Source organism: Spinacia oleracea, chromosome 4 (genome assembly GCF_020520425.1).
Source record: "Spinacia oleracea cultivar Varoflay chromosome 4, BTI_SOV_V1, whole genome shotgun sequence".
Lineage (NCBI taxonomy): Eukaryota > Viridiplantae > Streptophyta > Magnoliopsida > Caryophyllales > Amaranthaceae > Spinacia > Spinacia oleracea.
In genome coordinates this window covers 33,992,538-34,012,473 of record NC_079490.1, presented here as the reverse complement: position 1 = coordinate 34,012,473, position 19,936 = coordinate 33,992,538, and the positions used below count along the sequence as shown (strand labels likewise).

Sequence of the window (19,936 nt, the reverse complement as noted above, 5' to 3'; positions counted from 1 at the left end):
CGAGCTGGTTGACTCGTGTGGAATTTCTATCTGGTATAGGGATCTTCTTCTTACCTTCAAAATAATTTACGAAAACTATCCTAAGGAGGGGCTAAGCGTGAGAACATTACACCTCTAACATCATCTTTTAACAAGAAGATCAAAAGGACAAGATCAACAATAGTAAAAGCACTTGAATGAGAGACACCCCAACTGGTAAGCCAATCCACCGTTCAATTTCCTTCCCGATAGACATGAATTAGCTTCACTTTCCAACTTGTATCATTAAGCATAGATTGGCATCATTCAAAGCTTGTATGCGGGCTGAATTTCCAGTTGGGTAATGTTCCGGTGTTGAAGTGGATGAAACAATGGGCTTCGAATGAAGGCCCTTTTGTGTGTGTGTGTTGAAGATCTTGTTAGCTCGAATGTGTCGTGTCCACGTCAACCTGCACAATAAACAAGTTACTAGCCTCGGGGGTGTTTCCGAGGAAAGCCCCTCCGATGCCTAAGTAAGAACAATGCTCGGATTCTAGAGAGAGAAGTTCTCTAGAAGAATAGTCTTAGGGCGTGAAATGGACGTACCTTGGTAAGTGAGCCCTGACGGCTTATTTATAGTGTTTGTACAATAAATCCCCTTAGGTTATTTATTGCAAGTGGGCCTTGGGCCTTGGTTGGCGGCTGACTAGCCTTTTGGACTGTAGTGGGTTTGATGTTGTTGTTGTGAGCTCTTGGGCTTTGGACTTAATGACCCAATTGGTATTCAATTGGGAGCCCAAACAACATGCCCCCCCAGACCCGGCCCATTTAGAATTAAATGGGTGGGTTTCCAGCTGTGAGAAGTCCAAAGGTTCTCTCTTTTTTCGAAGAGAAGATGATGCGAGTTCGTGGATGAGTGACAAGTGTGGAGAGCGGAAGTTGGGCGGGTTTTAGGACGTGGCCTATAAATACCGCATCTTTTTCCTCATTTCAAACTTTATTCACTCAAACGTTTTCCATATCTTCAGAATTCCGGCGATTTCTTTGGGTGTTTTCTTCAGATCTTTGCATATTCATCGCGAATTTGCTTCGGGACTTTACTTCGTTCGCTTCATCGGCATTTTCCGTTTCCGGAAAGGTAATTTGTTTTCCGTTTTTGCTTCCTTCTTTTTCTACTCCTTTCTGTGTATCTTCGGCATTCTCTGTTTCGCCATCGCTGGGGGAAGATGGAAGAAGAAATCCGATGTTGTGTCCTCCTCTAGTGATGAGGAGGGTAGGGTTGCTCCCGGGGTTGGTGTTGGAGAGGACTCGGGGAACGAGGTCCGTGCTGAGTCGAGCCAAGGGGCTGGCGTGACGGGTCGTTTTCCTATTCGCTCGCTCTTTCCGAGGCGGTGGGAGGAGGCTGATCCCTTGGGGAGGCTTGCTAGCCTCTACGAGGACAAGTCCGAGATTGCTGGCCCGGATGGAGTGGCAGTTGATGGGAAGTGGCTAGTGGATGCCAAGAAAGGGAGGTATCATCGGCTTGCCGAGGATTTATATGGCATTCAACATGCCTTGGGCTATTGTTGCGAGCTCCCGAAGCAGAAAAATGCGAGGGTGACTCGTACTCCTCCGGAATACGTTCCTGTGTATCTCCACCACTTCGACTACGGGCTTCGGTTCCCTTTGGAGCCGTTCATCGCCCGTGTGCTGGAGGAGTACAACGTCTCATTGTGTCAGTTGACCCCGAAGTTCATGTGCCATATTGTGGGGTATCGCTGGATGTGCGATTACCTCGGCTACGAGCCATCGGTCGAGGTTTTCAAAGAGATGCATGAGCTCGTGAGGAATGCGAATGCCGAGGCTGGTTGGTGGGCCATCAACAATAAGAATAAACGGAAAGGCGAGGATCTTTATATGACCGCTTTTCCGTATGTATCCTCGGTCCATGGGTGGAAAGAACGATGGCTGTTGGTCCGTGTTCCCGTTGATCCAAGGCATCCTCAGTATTTCTCGCCGCCGAAGTGGTTCGTGGAGCCGGACCCCTCGATGTCGCGGGTTTGCCCTGTTGATCGAGAGAATCCTGATCACGCCATGCAGCTGGAGTGGTTTAAAGCCAAGACGGCTCGGGAGCCGATGTATTGGCTTCCGAACCTGCACTATATCACACGGGAGGTCATCCTCGCTGCTGCTGTTCTCAGTAGGATATATGACAGGGGTGAGGTTTTCTTTGCTGAGATCGTGCTTCAGTTGGGGTGTTGGCCTCCCCTTTCTTTCCCCCCTTTGAATCTCATCTTTTCTATCTCTTCTTTTTTGTGTAGATCAAGGCGAGAAGGCTGTTGACCCCGCGGTGCTCGGCTACCAGCTCAACGACGAAGGGGTTCTCGTTCGTTGCCCTCCCTACGATTTCAAAGCGCAGAATCCTCGGCAGCCGAAGCTCGAGGATCACAAGTTCTCGGATCACGCTCTTGCGCATCTGGAAGACGTTCGAGCCGACCCTTGGGATTCTCAGAACCCTGGAGAGGCTGTTCGGAGGCGGACAGTGCTTCCTGAATTGGTAACTACCTCTGATCCGGTAACGCTGATTAGTTCGTTCATTTTGTTTAGACTTCGGCTCTGTGGATTCTTGTGGTCTCGATTTTGACCCTGTCTTCGGTGTCTGTTTTTCTTAGGGACCAGAGGTAACAGCCGTTGCGCCTGTCATTTCCTCTGCTTCGTCTCCTCCATCTTTCGCCGTTCCCGAAGTAAGCGATCTTACATTCGTACTTTGCTTTCCTTCTTCGGCGTTTTGGTCGTTTCTCATCCGCCCCTCTTTTTGTAGGAGTCGAAGAAGCTAAAGAAGAGGAAAGCTTCGGAGAAAGAGACTTCTCCTAAGAAGCACAGAAAGGAGAGGTCTCCTTCGAAGTTGAAGAAGAAAGTTGCTTCTTCGTCGAAGGTAACCCCTAGTCCCGAAGTTCTCGAATTTTTGAGCCGTCGCCCTTATCTGACTGAGGAAACAATTCGGCAGGTTGTAGCTGCGGATCCCAGTCTAGCTGAGGCGGGCGAACGCTACCTTGCTCGGCAGAAGGAAGAGATGGGTCTGCCGCCAAGTCTCAGGAGTAAGCTTCCGCTCCCTGGCCAGAAGCTGCAAAGCGTGGCGATTCTGGTACAGGACGAGCCTGTGAACCAGCCCATGGGCGAAGAGTTTACTACGCCTTCGCCTCTGAAGCCTGAGTTCACTCCAGTGGGGGGGACTGTCGCTAACGTCACTCCGATGGTGGAGATGTTTGAGATGGATCCCCCTTTTGGCTCTGCTGAGGCTGCTGGGTCCGAGGACGCTGCTGCGGTTGGGCAGGGGAATGATCTGCAAGATCCCCCGAAGGTGGTTGTCCACCTTACCTCTTCGAGTACTAAGGAAGGTGGTCCTTCGGCGGCCAAGGGCGCTGATTTCGCGGTTCCCGAAGGTGGGGAGCTCGGCCCTCAACGCGGACTGAAAAGGAAGTTCCGCGAGACTCTAGGCTCCACATCTACTTCGGTATTGGAGCGTCTGGCCTACCCTTCCTTCGACGTGCCGATCAGGAGGGTTCCTCGGAAGGTGAGGGACACCATGCACTAGTAGAAAAAATACCTGTTGAGGGGGGCATTTTGGGCTTATTGAGGCGAACATGGCCCGCTTCAACAGACGTGGCTTCAACAACTCACTGAGCTGTTGAGGCGGGCTTTGTTCGCCTCAACAGGTCATCTGTTGTGGGGGGCTTTCAAAAGCCCGCCTCAACAGCCCAAATCCAAAGGAAAAAAAAAAGGACCTGTTGTGGGGGGCATTACCAAAAGCCCGCCTCAACAGACACCTCTGTTGAGGCTCACTTCTTAAATGCCCCCCACAACAGACCTGTATTTTTGCGCCAATAGCTGTACATTGGCGCCATAAAGTCATATGTTGTTGAGGCGTACATTAAAAGCCCCCTTCAACAACATTAATTTTTTTTTCCAAATTCTTTTAAAATATAAAATAGGTGACAATAGCCAAATCTAGATATATACTCCATTGATGTACACCAATCAACACCAAAATAGCAAAGGTATGAATCTGCTTATCTTTGATAAATAAATCATTACATTAACTTCATTTATATTAACCCAACATAGCAAAGCGTATAGTACGTACGTTTATAATTTTTAAACACCTAGCTAGTCTAACAAATTACAACTAATATTAACAAATAAAGATAAAAGGCTAGAGAGCTAGTCTAACAAATTTCTCTAATCCGGCCACTTACATCCCTTTAGACATTCATTACAAACCTTAATTAAGGCCGTGTTGACTTTCTTCCAATCGACTCGATCCCTGCAAGATGGAAGGAAAATATATATGAGTACCAAAGTTTACACTCACGATATATATCTTTACATTCCACTGAAGCATAAAAAGATGGGAATGTCATTGCCATCGGGAAACCAAGATGAACACGAGACCATCAGGTAGAAAAAATTAGCAAAAATTAGCAGGCAGGAACAACATAAGTAAAAATAAAAGGGATAACTGCCAAACACTCATCTAGTGCTGCAAATTTACTAATAAAAGAACAACTTTTAGCACATAATGCATAATTTGATAGTCTGCGCAAATTTACATCAAAATAAGAATGTAACAGATATCGGTTTTACAAATTCAGATTGCCCTGACATATTCGTTAAAGTTGTCCAGATGTAGACATTGCCGCAACCATCTGATGGTCTTACAACAAGTTTCTCCAACAACATACTCAGAAGTTCTGAAATGAGTGTTGCATGTTCTAATGCTGAGGGGTTTGTTGGGATTCAAGTTTACTAGAAAGCAGTCATCATCAAACTCGAGAAATGAAATAGATGCAAAGAGTCTGTAACTTTAACTGTAACCATATAGTATGACTGGTGCACGAGGTGCTGCTGTTGAAGGATTATTCGGTTGATATTTATCTTTCAGAAAAAATTAACCCACCTGCCCACCAAAGAATCAAAGATGGCGAATAAATACAAGAAAATATATAGATTTTCCATTTTAGTTCTTCACACTTTTGATATTCCCATTAGAAGAGACAACAGATGCCAGAGAAGAAAAAATTGTACAAACAGCATCCATCATCATGTTTATTCACATTCGTTCGAGTTATACAAAAGGTCAACAGTCGGGGGTGGCTCCACCTCGTGCACCAAATACAGCATGTTTTAGCGGTAAGAATCCCAGAAAGTTGAACAAAAACATATCACTCTTAACTAGGTTCATACCCCGTACTTCGTGGCAAATAGCACACAACCATGTCAATCAATAGGGAAAAAACACAAATGAGGTTCAGAAATTATGCGGAGCATCTTTCTTGCGAACTTCATAACCCAGCACAAACTGCCAAGACCCAAGTTTTAAACAGAGAAATATTCTAATTTAGACACAATTGAACAATTATAGAAACAAAGGAGATTTTAGAGATCAGATAATAACATACCTTACACAAATTATTTGGAAGATATTTCTAACCTGTATATCTGCAAGGGAACAAGTGATTCCATCCAAATCTTGAGCATAAACACCAGTTATTTGTGTCCTGTAATAGTATAATCTGCTACTGCTTTATTAGGATTAACAAACTCGTGGAGTTTAACCTGATATATGGACAGATAAACATTGAGAAACTAACCAATAAAGTAGGTGGCACCTCTAAGTCCTGATCTTCTACACATATAACCAAGACTTCCGTTTCATCCTCACAGAGAACCATCTCGCAATCAACAGCCAGCAATATATCTGATGTTGCCACCTTGGACTTGTTACCAAGTTTAAAAACAATCCAGTCCTGTTGACCACAAATTTAATTGTCAATCTCCTTAACGGAATCATCACTGTTACGTGTTAGGTTATGATACATATGACATTTACATAGATCATGCGGAAACAACCATTAACCCAGGAAACATATTATTTACACATAATCATATAGCATAATTAGATGCATACTCTTTGTTGCGTGCCTTCCCTAGCTGCGCCCGAACCGAACAAGAACAAGTCTTTTAGGACTCCAAGTGTCGTCCCTCCGTAGAAAGTCCACAGCACGTCCGGATCCGCCTTAAGATTGACCAACTAGAATCGCCCTTAAGGTACTCAGAAAATTCGGCACTTTTGGGGCAAGATGGGTGTTTGAATTTTCTCTCAAAAAACCTCACTTTTGAATACTTTGAAACTTATGTATAAATTATGACCCCTAGGCCTTTATTTATAGAGTTATGGAAAAGGAATCGTAATCCTAGTAGGATGCGAATTAATTGGAATTAGAATTCTACATGAATTCTACTTAATCAATTTATCCAATAGGAATAGACATTTAATCATACACTGACTCTTGCAGATTCAGGAATCTCGCATGAGCTCAAACTCACACACACACGGCAGCCACAAGGGCTGCCCACGCATGCGAGCAGCAGCCCACGCAGCGCGGCCCACGCATGCGCGGCCTTGTGCGCGCTGGGCTGTGGCGTGCGTGCTTGCTGGGCGATGGCCTGGCTTCGTGCTGGGCCTTCGTCCGGCAGGCCTCGTCCGATGCTAATTCGTACGATACGCTTCCGATTAAATTTCCATTTCCGGAATCTATTTCCGATACGAACAATATTTAATATTTCCGATTCCGGAATTAATTTCCGTTTCGAACAAATATTTAATATTTCCGTTTTCGGAATTATTTTCCGATTCCGGCAATATTTCCGATTCTGACAATATTTCCGTTTCCGGCAATATTTCCGATTCTGGTAATATTTCCATTTCCAATAATATTTTCCGATACGTACCATGTTTCCGTTTCCGGTAACATCTACGACTTGGATAATATTCATATTTCCGATACGATCCATATTTCCGTTTCCGGCAATATCATCGTTTCCGGAGTATTCATTTCTTGCCTGTGACGATCTTAGCTCCCACTGAAACCAAGATCCGTCGGTTCCGAATATTCATAGATGGAGTATTTAATGCCATTAAATACTTGATCCGTTTACGTACTATTTGTGTGACCCTACGGGTTCAGTCAAGAGTAAGCTGTGGATTAATATCATTAATTCCACTTGAACTGAAGCGGCCTCTAGCTAGGCATTCAGCTCACTTGATCTCACTGAATTATTAACTTGTTAATTAATACTGAACCGCATTTATTAGACTTAACATAGAATGCATACTTGGACCAAGGGCATTATTTCCTTCAGTCTCCCACTTGTCCTTAGGGACAAGTGTGCATTTCCTAATTCCTTTGTCGCTCGATGCTTGCTCTTGAACATAAGGTAAGAGTTGTCATCCTTATTATGTCCAGAGGTGTTCCTCGGTTTCAGAGTTCAACTGATCAAATAAACAGATAATCATAGCCTATGATTCATCCGAGCACGGCCATGCATTTCACAGTTTCTAGCTCTCCGAGTGGCCTTGTACAACTTTTAAGCATCTCATCCCGATTTATGGGAGGACAATCCCAATCTTGCGATCTTGAGATTAGACTTCGTTTGATAGGTGATTACCTGAGCGTTGCCTTTATAGCCTCCTTTTACGGTGCGACGGTTGGTCAACGTCAAAGCAACCAGTTCTCAAACAAGTAATCTCAAATCACTCAGGTATTGAGGATTTAGTGTCTAATAATTTAATGAAATTTACTTATGACAGACTTTCATCTCTTACAGTAAAGTTTCATAGGTCTTGTCCGATACTAGTCTTCCCAAAGTAAGTATCTATGCAAATGATTATGACATTGCCATGTCCACATAGTTCAAGAAACAGAACTACTAGTCATCTTGCATTCTAATCGTCTAACGTTTTCTATGCGTCCAATTTTATAGAAAACTCCGACTAGGGACCATTTTCAACCTTTGACATTCAAGTTCACTTGATAGACATTTCTTAGTCACAGGACTGGTCCTGACAGTCTATCTTGAATATATCGTCAAGTTGAAGGGACTCATCATTTAATAAACCACAAATTAAATGGAAAAATGAATTCCTTTCATTTATTGTGAATGATTAACCAATAATGTTTTACAAAGATTTAAACTCTAAAACTTTAAAACATTAAACAGAGACATCAAAGCCATTCTCCAATATGCTTGATTCCCATAGCTGCAGTGTGCGAGTTGTGCTTCGCTTGCGGCAGAGGTTTAGTTAATGGATCTGATATGTTGTCATCAGTTCCAATTTTGCTTATCTCGACTTCTTTTCTTTCAACGAACTCTCGTAGAAGGTGAAATCTACGAAGTACATGCTTGACTCTCTGGTGGTGTCTAGGCTCTTTTGCCTGTGCAATAGCTCCGTTATTATCACAATACAGGGCTATTGGTCCTTTAATGGAGGGGACTACACCAAGTTCTCCTATGAACTTCCTTAGCCATATAGCTTCCTTTGCTGCTTCATGTGCAGCAATGTACTCCGCTTCAGTTGTAGAATCCGCAATGGTGCTTTGCTTAGCACTTTTCCAGCTTACTGCTCCTCCGTTGAGGCAGAAGACAAACCCAGACTGTGATCTGAAATCATCTTTGTCGGTTTGGAAACTTGCGTCCGTATAGCCTTTAACAATTAATTCATCATCTCCACCATAGACCAGGAAGTCATCTTTGTGCCTTTTCAGGTACTTCAGAATATTCTTGGCAGCAGTCCAATGCGCCTCTCCTGGGTCTGACTGGTATCTGCTCGTAGCACTGAGTGCGTACGCAACATCCGGGCGTGTACATATCATAGCATACATTATTGAACCAATCAATGATGCATATGGAATCCCATTCATTCGTCTACGCTCATCAAGTGTTTTTGGGCACTGAGTCTTGCTTAGAGTCATTCCATGAGACATGGGTAGGTAGCCTCGCTTGGAGTCCGCCATCTTGAACCTATCAAGCACCTTATTGATATAAGTGCTTTGACTAAGTCCAATCATCTTTTTAGATCTATCTCTGTAAATCTTGATGCCCAATATGTACTGTGCTTCTCCTAGATCCTTCATCGAAAAACATTTCCCAAGCCAAATCTTGACAGAGTTCAACATAGGAATGTCATTTCCGATAAGCAATATGTCGTCGACATATAATACTAGGAAAGCAATTTTGCTCCCACTGACCTTCTTGTATACACAAGATTCGTCCGCGTTCTTGATGAAACCAAAGTCACTGACTGCTTCATCAAAACGTATATTCCAGCTCCTGGATGCCTGCTTCAATCCGTAGATTGACTTCTTTAGCTTGCATACCTTTTTAGCATTCTTTGGATCCTCAAAACCTTCAGGCTGTGTCATAAACACAGTTTCTGTTAAAACGCCGTTTAAGAAAGCAGTTTTGACATCCATCTGCCATATTTCGTAATCGTAATATGCAGCGATTGCTAATATTATTCGAATAGACTTTAGCATTGCAACTGGTGAAAAGGTTTCATCGTAATCCACACCGTGGACTTGCCTGTAACCTTTCGCAACCAATCTAGCTTTGAAAACTTCAAGTTTCCCATCCTTGTCCTTTTTCAGTTTGAAAACCCATTTGCTTCCAATGGCTTGGTAGCCATCTGGCAAATCGACCAAATCCCATACTTGGTTTTCAGACATGGAGTCTAATTCAGATTGCATGGCTTCTTGCCACTGCTTGGAGCTAGGGCTCGTCATAGCTTGCTTGTAAGTCGCAGGTTCATCACTTTCAAGTAATAGAACGTCATAGCTCTCGTTCGTCAAAATACCTAAGTACCTTTCCGGTTGAGATCTATATCTTTGCGATCTACGCGGGGTAACATTTCTAGATTGACCATGATTCTCACCAGATTCTTCTAAAGATCTCTGAGTTTCATCCTGAATGTCATCTTGAGCATTCTCTAGAGTTTGTTGTTCGACTCGAATTTCTTCGAGGTCTACTTTTCTCCCACTTGTCATTTTGGAAATGTGATCTTTCTCCAAAAAGACACCATCTCGAGCAACAAACACTTTGTTCTCAGATGTATTGTAGAAGTAATACCCCTTTGTTTCCTTTGGATAGCCCACAAGGATACATTTGTCAGATTTTGGATGAAGTTTGTCTGAAATTAATCGTTTGACGTATACTTCACATCCCCAAATCTTAAGAAAAGACACATTTGGAGGCTTTCCAAACCATAATTCGTATGGAGTCTTTTCGACAGCTTTAGACGGAGCTCTATTTATAGTGAGTGCAGCTGTATTTAGTGCATGTCCCCAAAGTTCTAATGGAAGTTCGGCCTGACCCATCATTGACCTGACCATGTCTAGCAAGGTTCTGTTCCTCCGTTCTGACACACCGTTCCATTGTGGTGTTCCAGGAGGAGTCAATTCTGATAGAATTCCACATTCTTTCAGATGGTCATCAAATTCATAGCTCAGATATTCACCGCCTCTATCAGACCGCAGTGCCTTAATCTTCTTGCCTAATTGATTCTCTACTTCACTCTGAAATTCCTTGAATTTGTCAAAGGATTCAGACTTATGCTTCATTAGGTAGACATAACCATACCTACTGAAGTCATCAGTGAAAGTGATAAAGTAGCTGAAACCACCTCTAGCATTTGTACTCATTGGTCCACATACATCTGTATGGATTAAACCCAATAGTTCATTTGCTCTTTCTCCAACTCTAGAGAAAGGTTGCTTTGTCATTTTGCCAAGTAAACATGATTCGCATTTACCATAATCCTCTAAGTCAAATGGTTCTAGAATTCCTTCCCTTTGAAGTCTTTCTAAGCGTTTCAAGTTTATATGGCCTAATCGACAATGCCACAGATAGGTGAGATCTGAATCATCCTTTTTGGCCTTTTTGGTATTTATGTTATATACTTGTTTGTCGTGATCTAATAAATAAAGTCCATTGACTAATCTAGCAGATCCATAAAACATCTCTTTAAAATAAAACGAACAACTATTGTCTTTTATTATAAAGGAAAATCCCTTAGCATCTAAGCAAGAAACTGAAATGATGTTTTTAGTAAGACTTGGAACATGGAAACATTCTTCCAGTTCCAAAACTAGCCCGGAGGGCAACGACAAATAGTAAGTTCCTACAGCTAATGCAGCAATCCGTGCTCCATTTCCCACTCGTAGGTCGACTTCACCCTTGCTTAACTTTCTACTTCTTCTTAGTCCCTGTGGATTGGAACATAAGTGTGAGCCACAACCTGTATCTAATACCCAAGAAGTTGAATTAGCAAGTATACAGTCTATAACGAAAATACCTGAAGATGGAACGACTGTTCCGTTCTTCTGATCTTCCTTTAGCTTCAAGCAATCTCTCTTCCAATGCCCCTTCTTCTTGCAGTAGAAGCATTCGGATTCAGAAGTGGGTTGACTGACCTTCCTCTTTGCAGATTTGGCGCCAGTTTGCTTAGTTGGGCTGGCCTTGTTGCCACCTTTCTTAGCATTCCTCTTCTTTCCAGATTTCTTGAACTTGCCCCCACGCACCATAAGCACATCCTGCTTATCACTTTTGAGCGTCTTTTCAGCGGTCTTCAGCATACCGTGAAGCTCAGTGAGCGTTTTGTCCAGACTATTCATACTGTAGTTCAGTTTGAACTGATCATACCCGCTATGAAGAGAATGGAGGATGGTGTCTATAGCCATTTCCTGAGAAAATTGCTGATCCAGCCGACTCATATTCTCAATGAGTCCAATCATTTTGAGAACATGTGGACTTACGGGCTCGCCTTTCTTAAGCTTGGTCTCAAGAATTTGCCTATGAGTCTCGAATCTTTCGACTCGAGCCAGATCTTGGAACATGTTCTTCAACTCACTGATGATTGTGAAAGCATCTGAGTTGATGAACGTTTTCTGCAGATCCGCACTCATAGTGGCGAGCATTAGACATTTCACATCCTTGTTGGCATCAATCCAACGATTGAGGGCTGCCTGAGTGATCCCGTCGCCTGGAGCTTCGGGCATCGCCTCATCTAGGACATACTCCTTTTCTTCCTGCATAAGAACTATTTGCAAGTTCCTTTGCCAGTCAAGGAAGTTTTTCCCGTTCAACTTCTCCTTTTCGAGAATTGATCGAATGTTGAATGAATTGTTGTTTGCCATATTAAAACTACAATTGAAAAGAATAAACAAATAAATAACCATTCACAGTTTTTCTTAATAAACTTAAATTCTAGCATACATGCATAATTCAATGTTTATTAAGCATTTTATTCAAGTTATGTGTTCCGGCAGGTGTGAATAAAATGATTCCAAGATCCTAAAATCATTGAAGAACTAAGCACAGTTTGTCGACTTAATCCTAGAACATCTTAGGTAAGCAAAAGCCTTTTGCTAATAGTCTAGAAACTATTCTTGGTTGATAGGTACGTCTAAGAACTTATTAGGTAAACCTATCGAATTTGCCACGACATAAAAGGACTCCTTACTTATATCGTTGAGTTTCACCAAAACTAACATGTACTCACAATTATTTGTGTACCTTGCCCCTTTAGGACCAATAAGTAACACCTCGCTGAGCGAAAACTATTACTAGATTGATGTAAAGGATATCCAAGCAAGTGTATATTTTGGCATGGCACCTTTTAACTCAATTTTTAAGTTTGGAACTTAAGGCTCTTACTATGTTGGTTAGATTTTAAGTGAACTAAAATCCTTAATCATGCAACATAATCAAGCTTTTGATCTCATGCATTTTAAGACATATTTAAAGCAATAAATAACTTAAAACATGCATAAGATATTTGTGATCTAGTATGGCCCGACTTCATCTTGAAGCTTTGACTTCAAAGTCCGTCTTGAAAATCTCCGTGGGAGGCACCATTTTCTTCAAATAGGATAAGTTATAACTAATTACAACTATTTGATGGTACGCAGACCATATTTGAATTGAAAAACAACTTTGGTACTTTAGACCAATTACATTCAAATTCATGGTACGCAGACCATATTTTCTATCCTATTTGGGCCATACTAGTCACTTCATAACCTGCAAAACAGTACATATACAATATATACCATTCACCCATTCATTATCATGAATGGCCCACATAGCTGGTTAGTTAAACACATTATGCATCACGTAAACATTTGCAGCAATTAATCAAGGGCACCAATAATCTACCAATTATTCAGTCCTTATTAATTCTAATCGAGTTGTTTTAACCTTAAGGATTTGTAGACCTAATCAAGAGTTTATGACTAAAAAGTGCTCCCACTCAAACCAATAAATTCATATGCTTTACTAATTTTAAACATAAAATTGTATTTCTAGTCTAACCGGAAACATACAAATTTAATTAAAATTTAAAGCTCATATAAACTTATAATTGAATCCAAAATTTAATTTAATTTCAGTCGCATTTGAATTAATTCATGATTTTAATTTTAGTAAAATAATTAGAATAAATTCCATTTATTATAATTATAATATTCAAAATTAAAATCCAAGAAATTAATTCAAATTATTAATTTTAAAATTAATTAAAATTACGTGAACTGAAATTTTCAAATTAAACATTCAACAACGATCTAATCGAAACGCAAACATCCTACGCGTTGCACGCCCATGGGCTGTACGCACACAACCATTGCTGGCCATGTGCGCGCAGCCCATGCGCTCGTTGCATAGCTGCTGCTGTCCCATACGCAAGCCTCCGCACAGCGCCCACCGCACGCGAGCTATCGCTCGCAGCGCGCGCGCGTTACCGCGCTCGCTGGTGCGCGAGATCGCTCGCTGGTGCGCGCGAGCCATCGCTCGCTGGGGCGCTGCATCGCTCGCTGGTGCGCGCGAGCCATCGCTCGCTGGCGCGCGAGATCGCTCGCTGCGCGCGCGCGAGCCATCGCTCGCTGGTGCGCGACATCGCTCGCTGGGCGAGCGACATCGCGCGCTGCGCGCGCGAGCAGTGCTGGGCGCAGCGCTCGTGGCACGCGAGCTTGCGCTCGCTGCGCGCGAGGCTGCGCGCACTTGTGCGAGGCAGCGCGCGTTGTGGCGCAGCTCGCTTGCTGCCCACACGCGACTGCCTTGGCTCGCCCTTCGCCCATGCCCATTCGTTCATTGCTCGTGGCACACGACACAAGGCAGGGCTGCTGCCTTGCGCTCGTGCACTACGCCCTTGCTCATTGCATTCGTGCCGCACGGGCGACGAGCTCCCTTGCTCGTCGTCGCATGCCCGCATTATACAACACCCCTTAAGGGTAACACGAAGCGTCCATTGCTTCGTGCGTGCAAGTTATTTGAACGAATCGCAAGAAAATTTAAAATTTATATTTAAAATTAATGACAAATTAATAAATATTATTAATTTCATAATTTTAGGGCGAAAAAATCGAAAATTTATTATCCAATTGATTTCCGATTGTTATGGATTCAAGTCTAGGTCATAAAAATTTAAAATTTATCGTAAATTTACAATTTTTATGGTGGTTTTTAATCATAGGTTTCTAATTAAATTACAATTAATTATGAAAATCAAATTAATTCTAAATTATTCTAATTTTCAACAAATTAATCATAATTACAAATTAGATTGCATAATTAACAAGACTAGGCATTCAAACTTGTTAAACATATGCAGTAGGTCAATCAAAAATTCAAGATTTATCAACAGGAATCGCAAATATTTAATTTAACATCTTAAATTTACGAAATTTTGCATCCGAAAAACTAAAACCTTCGAAAAGTCATAGTTAGGCTTCGAATTTGAGAATTCTGGGTTCGGCAGAAAAATACTATTTTTGTCAAAATTTTAGAATGCCTTTTACATGCGGAATTGACACAAAAATCACTCAATTCGGATGAGTAATGAAGAAACTGCCGAAAAACTGCGTACATATAATTAAATAAACGCAATTTGCAATTAATTAACAATTACGAAAATTAATCACCCCTTTTAATTCTTGCAAATTTGTAATATTTAACCATGTTCATGCAATTTAGATTATGAAAATAATAAGGGGCTCGTGATACCATTGTTAGGTTATGATACATATGACATTTACATAGATCATGCGGAAACAACCATTAACCCAGGAAACATATTATTTACACATAATCATATAGCATAATTAGATGCATACTCTTTGTTGCGTGCCTTCCCTAGCTGCGCCCGAACCGAACAAGAACAAGTCTTTTAGGACTCCAAGTGTCGTCCCTCCGTAGAAAGTCCACAGCACGTCCGGATCCGCCTTAAGATTGACCAACTAGAATCGCCCTTAAGGTACTCAGAAAATTCGGCACTTTTGGGGCAAGATGGGTGTTTGAATTTTCTCTCAAAAAACCTCACTTTTGAATACTTTGAAACTTATGTATAAATTATGACCCCTAGGCCTTTATTTATAGAGTTATGGAAAAGGAATCGTAATCCTAGTAGGATGCGAATTAATTGGAATTAGAATTCTACATGAATTCTACTTAATCAATTTATCCAATAGGAATAGACATTTAATCATACACTGACTCTTGCAGATTCAGGAATCTCGCATGAGCTCAAACTCACACACACACGGCAGCCACAAGGGCTGCCCACGCATGCGAGCAGCAGCCCACGCAGCGCGGCCCACGCATGCGCGGCCTTGTGCGCGCTGGGCTGTGGCGTGCGTGCTTGCTGGGCGATGGCCTGGCTTCGTGCTGGGCCTTCGTCCGGCAGGCCTCGTCCGATGCTAATTCGTACGATACGCTTCCGATTAAATTTCCATTTCCGGAATCTATTTCCGATACGAACAATATTTAATATTTCCGATTCCGGAATTAATTTCCGTTTCGAACAAATATTTAATATTTCCGTTTTCGGAATTATTTTCCGATTCCGGCAATATTTCCGATTCTGACAATATTTCCGTTTCCGGCAATATTTCCGATTCTGGTAATATTTCCATTTCCAATAATATTTTCCGATACGTACCATGTTTCCGTTTCCGGTAACATCTACGACTTGGATAATATTCATATTTCCGATACGATCCATATTTCCGTTTCCGGCAATATCATCGTTTCCGGAGTATTCATTTCTTGCCTGTGACGATCTTAGCTCCCACTGAAACCAAGATCCGTCGGTTCCGAATATTCATAGATGGAGTATTTAATGCCATTAAATACTTGATCCGTTTACGTACTATTTGTGTGACCCTACGGGTTCAGTCAAGAGTAAGCTGTGGATTAATATCATTAATTCCACTTGAACTGAAGCGGCCTCTAGCTAGGCATTCAGCTCACTTGATCTCACTGAATTATTAACTTGTTAATTAATACTGAACCGCATTTATTAGACTTAACATAGAATGCATACTTGGACCAAGGGCATTATTTCCTTCATTACGTATGACAGCAAAACAAGGAGATTTCAAAAATAGACCTGGTCATATGACGGAAATGAATACTCAATTGGATACTGTGGATGTTCAAGGGTCAAACGAACCAACCTCTACACTGCCACGAAAATACAACACGAGAATTATAATTTTGAAGCTATATATACATTAGTGAATGAATTAAAAGCCACAACTGAAGCTGCCCCCAAAATCTACAGCATGCTACAGATAGGTATCACAATACTCTAAAAAAATATGTGCAAAAGTAGGAATTTGAAGTTATTTGCATCATAGACACATCACGTTAGGTACATTAAAATTCATTCAAAGAAGACAAATAACCCCTTAAAACAAAAATAAAGTTCATTTTGTGAAATGCCAGAGTTTTCGAATTCTCAAACCCTGAATCAAGTGCAGACATAAAACCATAAAATTTACTAAGATTATAGCCCAATATACTTATATACCATATGCTCTTATCTATTGACAGCTAAACCATACTTCTAGTATCTCTAATCGTGTATCTCTAATGAGGTTCAGAAAAATCCGCAAGCACTAAAAAACAGTGGCCTTCACTGTTTTCTTATATAATAATTGATTTTAGATTAACTAAGTCAGTTCAGTTCAGAAATCTCTTATCTAGCAATGGTAGCACAACTCACAAGACAAGTGTTTTAATATTTAATACATTTTTAGTATCACATATGCGCCCCCCCCCCAATAAATTTCTTCTTATTTGTACCTGATATTCACTACTGATTGATTCAATCAGGATAGTGATTATTTGTTTTTCTCATCCCTATCTCTAAATATGTAACTCCATTTATGTCATGGTTGTGAGTTTTGACAGAGTCTGGAAAGTTGGGATTTTGCATCACATCAAGTCAAACACAATCGCATAACAACATATCACATTCAGCACAGTGACAGTTGAGCTATTCCTGTGTATCAATTTAGTTACATATGCAGGACTATATATCAGCTGAAATTAGTTTATTACGGGAAAAAGAGAGTTTTGAAATGAACTTTTAATCTCTGCTGAAGCTCACGGATAACCTATAGTGCCTACAATTTATACACATTAAGCTAAGAACATAATTACATAAGCAAAAAGCACAAGACCATTCAAGACTAAGATAAAGCTGCAGTTCAGACTTCGATAATCAAAAGGAAAAACTAAGGTACGGAATTGAACTAAAAGTTTGACAACAAAACAAGTCAAATTCATAAAACAAGAAAATGAAGCTTGTTCAGAGAGCATAAAATTGGGGCGGGCAAAATCTGAGGACAAAATAACCAAAGTAAATTTACGTAATGAGTACACGATAAATAAACAAAGTAAATTTACGTAATGAGTACATGAAATTCGACTAGATTTGGTTGTTACAACATGTTAAAAGGGTAAAATAACAAAAAAAAAAACGAAGAAAAACACTGATCTATATCTGATATACTATCACTCGCTCTCTCATTTTTAGTGCACTGATAAAAACTATCTCGAATGAACGTTATGAGTATATCCTCCACACTATAACCAAAGGGAAAAAGGGTCAACAACATATAGCATCACTCTAAAGTTTATTCATACCATCACAGATCACACTGAACAGCCTAACCTGACAAATTTACATATGGAAAGGCACAAGGATAATACTCCTAACTTAGAATCTATCAGCAGTCCCCTAATTTGAGTATCTTTAACGAGCTTCATGAATTATGATCATTGGTAGTGGTAAATTACTCCATGCATGAAGACTTGACTATACTTCACCAAACCTGGAATTTGATACATTAGTTATCATCAATTCTAGTTACAAAGACAAGATCAGAATTCGACAATAACTGCATGCATCTGACTGAAGCAAAGTCTGACAAACAAATCTAATGGCAAACAAGTACAAAATAGACAATGGAAGAGAAACTAGTTTTTTGTATAATGCCCCTCGGCAACCAAGCACGACCCAAATTAAAGAAACAATACATGGCACCAACAGGTAATTAAAAATGAAATAAACCAGGAACAAGAGCAAAAAAGATGACTGTACGTACCTCTGTACCCAGGTAAAAGAAGATTGATGTAATCTACTTCTGAATTTTCTTCTCCATTGCTCCACTATCTACTCAGGATACCTCTACTTAAAACAAGACATCTAAAGCAAGAAGTCAATATGTGTTTCCAAAGCATACTTAGGGGGAAAACAAACTTAAATGTGTAGTTTATGCACTCGGACAAACACAAAAAAAATCCAATATTTTGTCTTCACCACAAAAACAATCCAATATTTTGTTTTCACCACAAAAACACTACTTTGAATTAACACTCCCTCCTATGCCAATTCAGACCCTAGGAATACAATCTACAAGACCACAACTCTTCAATGTTATATAAGACACATAAGAACAATAATTGAACATCAGTGAAGGTGGAACATGCTGAAGCATACACTGGCACTGTAACATTAGGCTAAACTTAACTTAGAAAAGCTTATATCATCAAAAATACTTCTTAAGAATCAACATGGAGGGCTTACCACCCCAACTGTTGAAAGTGCAATCGATTCCATCTACACTCTTCATGTTGTTATTCCTTACTACAAACTAGTTCAAAAGAGATGTTACCTAAAAATCATGGCTTAAAATCTAGGAATTATAAATGGAAGGAAAAGAAAACGCCTTGATAAAAAAAAACAGGAGAAATTACTGGGTTGATATTTATCAGGCTACAACACAATCAACTTAACTGCGGAGTATGATGCAACGAATTAATAAAAAAAAAAGGGGGGGGAAAGAGCAGGACTTACGGGTAGGAATAACAGGAGAAATTATTGGGTTGATATTGAGTTCCCGGATAAACATGATGATCCTGAGCCTGCGCCTGCACAACATTAGCATTACTAACTGAAGCTTGTGCCATGCTTCTGCTGGTAACTGAGTTTTCCTGTGTAAATATTTGCATTCCTGGATAGTGGAACGATGTCTGAGATGACAAAGGAGGAGCAAACTGCCGTAGAAAGCCACCACTTTCATGGCTTAGAAATCCACTACTTCTTGGAAATCCAATTGTATGATGACAATGTTTCCCTTCATATGTAGTGATCACTATTCTTGGGCTTCAGAGGAGCGTTCCACCCTTTTTTAAACGGTGCACTTACTGTTCGTGCACCGATAATAGCTCCTGGGAAATCAAATTGTAAAGGGGATATACAAGTTATGGTGATATTTCATACACTGATCGAAACACTATCATTGACCTAGTAACTTCTCATTGTTTGACTGTGATCAATGGCAATTAAGTCTACTACAAGATCACCTCACAATAATTTATGAGACTGGTATGCGTTTTTTATCTTTTATGACCGAGGTAACTTAATTTTCACATTAATAAAATTAATCGATGTGAAAACATCATAAGCAAGCTTGATGAAAACCAATATACTAACATGTACTGTATATACTAGCATGTTAGGATGTTACACATAAGAATCCGATTCTAGAACCTAAATGTACATATTGCAGCTGGATATGAGACAATGATTCTTTCCAGAGAGGCAATTTTGAAATAAGACCATATTAACCATTATGAATTGTTCCATCAAAATAAATTAAAATTTATTAATAGATCGATAAAATGTGCCCAATTAGCAACCTATAACATCAGAACAACCACAAGCTCTAATTTGAACTTGGATTGAGACATTAAGCAGAATTAAAAACAATATATATTCAAAAGAGGACGGCAAAGAAAGGTACAAGGTCCTTCT

General features: G+C 40.7%; 2 long non-coding RNA genes across 2 annotated transcripts; both read right to left on the bottom strand.

The window, feature by feature from the left end:
• Positions 1 to 4,042: 4,042 nt before the first annotated feature.
• Positions 4,043 to 16,316, bottom strand: LOC130460116 (uncharacterized). The gene is made up of 3 exons (XR_008920052.1): positions 16,220 to 16,316; positions 5,589 to 5,744; positions 4,043 to 5,510 (listed from the first exon to the last, which is right to left on the bottom strand). It is a non-coding gene; the product is annotated as an uncharacterized lncRNA (long non-coding RNA).
• A 1,232-nt stretch (positions 16,317 to 17,548) lies between these two features.
• LOC130459869 (uncharacterized) lies at positions 17,549 to 19,668 on the bottom strand. Its single transcript, XR_008919576.1, has 3 exons — positions 18,977 to 19,668; positions 18,225 to 18,325; positions 17,549 to 17,951 (listed from the first exon to the last, which is right to left on the bottom strand). It is a non-coding gene; the product is annotated as an uncharacterized lncRNA (long non-coding RNA).
• Between the last annotated feature and the right edge of the window lie 268 nt (positions 19,669 to 19,936).